This window comes from Schistocerca piceifrons, chromosome 3 (assembly GCF_021461385.2).
Source record: "Schistocerca piceifrons isolate TAMUIC-IGC-003096 chromosome 3, iqSchPice1.1, whole genome shotgun sequence".
Taxonomy (NCBI): Eukaryota; Metazoa; Arthropoda; class Insecta; order Orthoptera; family Acrididae; genus Schistocerca; species Schistocerca piceifrons.
The window spans coordinates 77875081-77881739 of NC_060140.1; the positions used below are offsets into that span (position 1 = coordinate 77875081).

General features: G+C 43.0%; 1 pseudogene; it reads left to right on the forward strand.

Moving 5' to 3' along the window:
• Positions 1-1193: 1193 nt before the first annotated feature.
• On the forward strand, positions 1194-1311 carry LOC124791030 (annotated as a pseudogene).
• Positions 1312-6659: the final 5348 nt, after the last annotated feature.

Below are 6659 nucleotides of genomic sequence, written 5' to 3' on the forward strand. Positions count from 1 at the left end.
CCTTGAAAACTGATTACATCCAGAAACGTGCGGACAACCTTTACTTATTTCACCTCACTACCTTACTGAATGTTGTGCCCCACTAGATATTTTGCTCTTAACACTAGTCTAGGAAGCTCTGGTACAAACATTTTGGGACCTGTAATTGTTTCCGCCGACAAGCACTGCTGGCCAGCGTACTTTCAGAGGCGCCCGAAATGTGAACCATGATGCCTACGACGTACTTGCTGCTACAGTTGTCAACAGTACTGCGAGCGCAATTAATTGTGTCGTCTAATAATCTGCGGTTTCTGAAGCCGAATTGGCTCCGGCTATGACCGTACACCTCCATGTAGTTTTCTGCTCAGCAAGCGCTCTTGCACTTTACCCAAAGTGCTAGGAGTAGAGATTGGTCTGTAGCTCTAAGGAATCATAGGACCTCTGTCCTTGCGTTTCTGGTTTATTACCGCAAGCGCAGACTTCCAGACCACAAGGATTCTTCCTTGTCACAGCGATTCCTTCAACAAGTGTGTGAAGAATGGAATAATTTCGCTCTTTACTGCTTTTAACGTTTCGTTGTGCTTACAATTAAGGTTGACAGATTTTCAGTTCTTCATCTGAGCGATAGCGATTACCCCTTCTTCTTGTGCAAGTGGTAGAACGATACTTGGGCTTTCTTAGGGGGCACACATACTTTCTAGTGCCACTGTTTGGAGATCGTCATCGCTTTCTCCGTTATCTTCTGGAAGAAGCGACGTCAGAAGGTATTCGGCGGTGTCTCTCCAACCTTTAGTAGTAGGCCCATCCTGTTAACGCAACGTAGACAGACTAGTTGATGTTTTTACTTTCTCCATTATGCAATGGTTCTGTATTAGTTGCCTTTGAACGTATTGCTCCCAGTGCCAATGCAAATGCTGCCAGTGGTACCTATGACATCTTTCTACAACGATTGGACAGCCTCTCCTCGTGTCCTAAAGCTCTTTGATAACATCTGAGCAATTGCTGTATACCTTGTTTCAGATTTTTAAGCTCTGCGCTACAAGGTGTACCATAGTGTCTAACAGTTTTCTGTGTTGGAACGGTAACATTTTGGCGTTTTGTAGGAAAGTTGGTAAGCGTCCGTGCCGTGTAGTCTACGTTGCGGTCAGCAAGGTTACTTTCTGCACTTAGTTTTCCCCAGTTAGCCTTTTTAAAATTATATCTAAGACCATTGTGGCAACGGCCTTGCCGCAGTGGATACACCGGTTCCCGTGAGACCACCGACGTTAAGCGCTGTCGGGCGTGGCCGGCACTTGGATGGGTGACCATCCAGGCCACCATGCGCTGTTGCCATTTTTGGGCGTGCACTCAGCCTCGTGATGCCAATTGAGGAGCTACTCGACCGAATAGTACCGGCTCCGGTCAAAGAAAACCATCATAACGACCGGGAGAGCGGTGTGCTGACCACACGCCCCTCCTATCCGCATCATCAACTGAGGATGACATGGCGGTCAGATGGTGCCGATGGGCCACTTGTGGCCTGAAGACGGAGTGCTTGTGCTAATATGATAGTGTTTCCGTCCCATATTCCCTTGTTGTAAAGCAGGATACAGCAACTCTATCGTAATCGCATTGTGGTCGCTTCTGGTATGAGGAGCAACCAAATTAAAACGTGACAGATGGAAAAAAGCAAGTAAACTGGTTATTACTTTAAAAGTGGTCGCTATCATTGTTAATAAATTTATTCCATTGTGAGACAAGACGGTGAATACCTTCGTGGAATAATGTTTTCACTTGAATGTGGAATCACATCGTACTGAGGCGTGCACTTCTTCATCCGAAGCAAGTGGATGACCTCGGCCATCTGTCCTCTGGCCCGTCCACATATTGCAAGGTTGCTCCGACTACGCTCCAAGAGTTTCGCTGGGAAGTCCTTACACATCCTCCATACAATCCCCATCTGTCCCCATGTGATTACCATATTTTTGAAGTCCTGAAGAAAGACAGTTATGGCCGTTGGTTTTCTTCGGACGCAGAGCTGCACGCCTGGGTACACACATGCTTCCGAAGGCAAAGGCAAACATTTTTCCATGAAAGCATTCACCGTTTCACAATGGATTAAAAATGTATTAACAGTTACGCCGATTACTTTTGAAATTAGAAACAGTTTACTTACATTTTTCCATCTGCCTCGTTTTCATTTGACTGCCCCTTAGAGAATGCTGAAAGACTCTCAGAGAGTGGTTGCGGCACCTGCAGTGTTTTCATATGTGGCTGGACAGCCACCGCGGTTCACGTCATGGGGGCGAAGTTCATCCACTGCGTTCTGCTTTTGTATAGAATGTTCATCTATCACACGAGCGTGCCACAGTGCTGATTTTGCTTAAGGTCCATCGCTGTTACAAGTGGCGAACCCTGGTGAGATGTCACAACTGGACTGAAAAGAAGATTATCCCCTTGTTCCACGAAGAATATACCTTACGACCCCATGTAACACAAATTAATGAAATAACATTTACTTTTACTTGTTTTCCAAATGCGGTGCCTGAGATCCATCCTCGGAGTAACGTAGAAGGACCGAGTGACCAACGAAGCAGTGCTATCTAAAACTAACTGCAACAGTATTTCAGTTATCTTGAAGCAGAGACGACTCCGCTGGCTGGGACACGTCCACGTATGGATCCTGACAGATTACCACGTGAGGTGATGCTTGGAGAGATCTCTATAGCCAAAAGACCTGTAGGATGTCCTGTTTTGAGGTTCAAGGACTCCTGTAAACAAGATATGGAGAGCTTTGGAATCGACACAAAGAAATGGGAGGCAAGGGCTAGCATGAGACCAGAGTTGCGTTATGATATATCATCTGGAATGTCGAAGTATGATGAAGGCCTATTAGACAGATTAAGGCAGAAAAAGCTTCGCAATGCTACCACTGCTCCTGCCTCAGCAGCCAGATACACTTGTGACAATTGCGGCAAGAGATTCCGTGCTGCCATTGGATTGACAAGTCATATGAAAAAATGCAACCCATAAACACACAGACACTACAACAATCATCTACCAAGATGTCGTGGCCAATATATATATATATCTGTGAATTGTTGAAATGTGTGTAATCTATAGTGAGTAACAAGACAAAAACTCTGTACAAAGTTCCTATTATAAGCAGATTATATTTCCGTGCATAGCGGTAAAAAAAAATCTCTTATCTCCTTACTGTTGCGACTGTTGTTGCCGTTATTATTGCTGTAACGATAATGTGAATTCTGTGTTAACCGTTTTACATTAAAAAATTTAAAAATATTTTCTTGGGTATAGACTCCAACTTATTACGACTGCCTTCACGGAAAGTCATACAAGAAGGGTATTTATTTTTGATCAAAGTGAATTAGCTAAATAGGGAGGCTTCTCGTTTGGTTCGCGATTTTTTAAGCTCCGTTTTCTGCTCGACTGTAATTTAGTTATCATATCCGTTAGAACCTGCAATCATTTCTATTTTACCAAGTCCATTATAGTTCCTAAATAATATTTTCTGGAAAGAAAACATTATTTCTTTTATCAATCGATAAAGCATTACCAAACGAATTGCCTCCCAGTTGTGAGCCGTAGCTACTTTCATAAATACAATAAAAGAAATTCACAGTATCATTAATTATACTTACCTTTTCATTGAATCCTTTCTAAAATATAAGAAAGTAAATGTTTTCATGTTTCGGCCCTAGCTTTCCTTGTAACGTAGCAGCCAAATGTATAATTTTAGATCTTTGAGTTACGTAACTTCAAGCTAGGCTATTAACAGAATCTGAAACTGTGTTGGATATTTGGTCGTACAAGGGCGGTAATGTTATATTGTGAATAATATGCCGCATTTTCAGCCTATCCCTGTGTTATAATTACGTATTGTTTATATATTAGGATAACTAATCAGTAAAAAACGCAGCAGACGTTGTAATGAAAGCATGAAAGCTGTCTGATGATGAATCGTAATGATTGGAAACAGGTAACGGTACCTTTGGAATAAAGGAAGTTGAAACAAATTTGAGGCTGGTTGCTGTCTCAACACCATCAACATTTGTCTTCAGATAACAGACACGGTCTCCAACCATGTCATCATATGACAAAATCCCACTATCTATGTATGGTTGAATGTTGTGTTAATACTGGATGTAAATGTTTGTTTGCGTTAATTTTGAGGAGTTGAAATTTACTGATACAGCGTGTGTGTCACAAAGTCGGGATATTACCGTTACTTGATCAAATTTCTGGAAATATTATCGCTGCTTTTGCATTTAGATTACCTACAAATCTACAAATGTCTTTACGTTAACTGGTCACTGTGGATCTTACCGTGCTTTCTGAATACATATAACGTCTATCACCCTATCTTCTACTAATTTACGTATTGCAGTCATTATTCTGTTACAGTGCATAGCATTTCTTTATAGTAACCGCATATATCAAGGATGTCTAGTAAACAAACAACACTTCGGCGAACGTCGGGAGAACCTGAAATAGATCTGAACATGCGCTTTGGCGATGTCTTTGTTTGTTCCGGACCAAGAACATCTTGTCTATTGCTGAAAATTTCTTTCAGGACTCTCCGTATGTCCATCTTTTCACAGGTGGTTCCGCAAACTCGGCTGTTCGGTACAGAATGGCGAAACAAGCAACTTTCAGCCGTCTGAATTTCCGAATTGTTATTTCGTTGGGCTACCAGTTTCGGCGATATATTACGCCATTATCAGGCCCCATAACGGACGTGTAGGAATAGTCCCATCTTTGGTCCAGTCAAAATACACGACGGCCAGGGTACCTGAAGATGGCGTAATATACAGCCGAAATTGTTACCCCAATAAAAAAACAATTTGGAAGTTTAGACGGCTAAAAGTGTTTGATTTGATATTCTCTTCTTTCAGCAAGTCGCAGAGTTCTGGTTAACGGAACATTCAAACCGGGTCACACCGGCATGTCTTCATCAAAAATGGTTCAAATGGCTCTGAGCACTATGGGACTTAACATCTGAGGTCATCAGTCCGCTAGAACTTAGAACTACTTAAACCTAACTAACCTAAGGACATCACACACATCCATGCCCGAGGCAGGATTTTAACCTGCGACCGTAGCGGTCGCGCGGTTCCAGACTGAAGTGCCTAGAACCGCTCGGCCACACCGGCCGGCTCTTCATCACAAGTGTAAAAACAATATTGTAAGTTAATGAGTCAATCCAGTGTAATTTGCACTCTGAGATGTCTGAATTACATGTTGACACGGACGTCGAGAACCAATCGACTCACACTTGCTGTTAGCACGTAACGCTGTGGCCGACTGCCGTTTTCGAAATTGCAAGTAATCAAACCGACAGTAGCAATGCACGTGCTTCAGAGCTCCCTCGGCTACATGCACGGTGCCAGTAAAGCTGGATGACTGTTACAGATGAACACTTAATACAAACCCGACACACTGAAACTCCGGTACAAAAACTGTGTACCTCGGAATGACATCGAACGGTGAATGGTTATTGCCTCTTATTTGGCCAAGCTGCAGGATAGAAATTACGGTAATCATACAGTAACTCTGCTTAAATCTTTACACTTGCTGCAATTTATTTGTGATGACAGAGAGATTATTCCCGCCATGTTCACCAACTTGTTTATAGTCGCCGTGCGAGGTGACGCAGTGGTCACTACACTGCACTCATACGTCCGGGAGGACGACGGTTCACATCCGCGTCCGAACAACCAGATTTTTCTTTTTTGTAATTCCCCTGAAACGCTCCCGTCATATGCCAGGATGCTTCCCAAATAATTTTTATGCAGAGAGAAGTCAGTGTTACTGTTTTTCCCGTTTCCCTACTGGTCATTTTCCTTGCACTTTCCCCAGTCATCGCGTCGAGGAGGCATTAGAGGCTTTCATGACACAGAGAATGACCACGGCGAACCAGAAGTTCGAGCGATCGCAGCAATCCATCCGGTGTCATTTCCGAAGTCTCAGGAACAGCAACCAAATCATCTTGTGGTTCTGAAAATGTTCCTGTTGTAGAAGATTGAGAAGATTTATGGTGGATGACATTGGTCTGAGGGACTTCATCCTAAAATGTCTCACAGTCAGTAGCTGATACATCCCCTTGTGCTGCTCCGCCTTGTAGTTCCCTACATTTCTTTAAAGTGTGCCCACTTTCGCCACACAGCAACAACATTGAACAAGAATAGCGTCTGAAAGCTAGTATTAGCATTATTTTCCTCACACAAACAATGAAAAACATGGTTAATCCAATTAACTGCTTACCTCTTTCTTCTGGTAATATTTCTCTTCAAAACAGTGGTCCAAGAATTGCTAACGTCGGAGATAATTTCACCATAAACATGAAAAAGGTTTAGAAAGTAAAGGAATAACCATCCCCTAAGGATGATTTTCTACAACTCCTCGAAATGGCAACTGCTTGTAGTTGTGAGAGTCAGCACGAGTGACAGAGATCTTGGGGGGAGGGGGGTATCAGGTTTGACCAGCGTACACCACGATTTTAGCCAGCTCTCCACTACCGCAAGGTGACAATCGGAGTATGGCTGTAGATGTAGGGTAAGTGGGAAAATGGAAAATGTTGATATAAGTGCAGTAGCCAGCTGAGACTAAGGACGCTGAGACTTGAGTTTACGGGAGATGCATGATAGGCACAAATGTAGTTGTTTGAAGAGGTGTGGAAG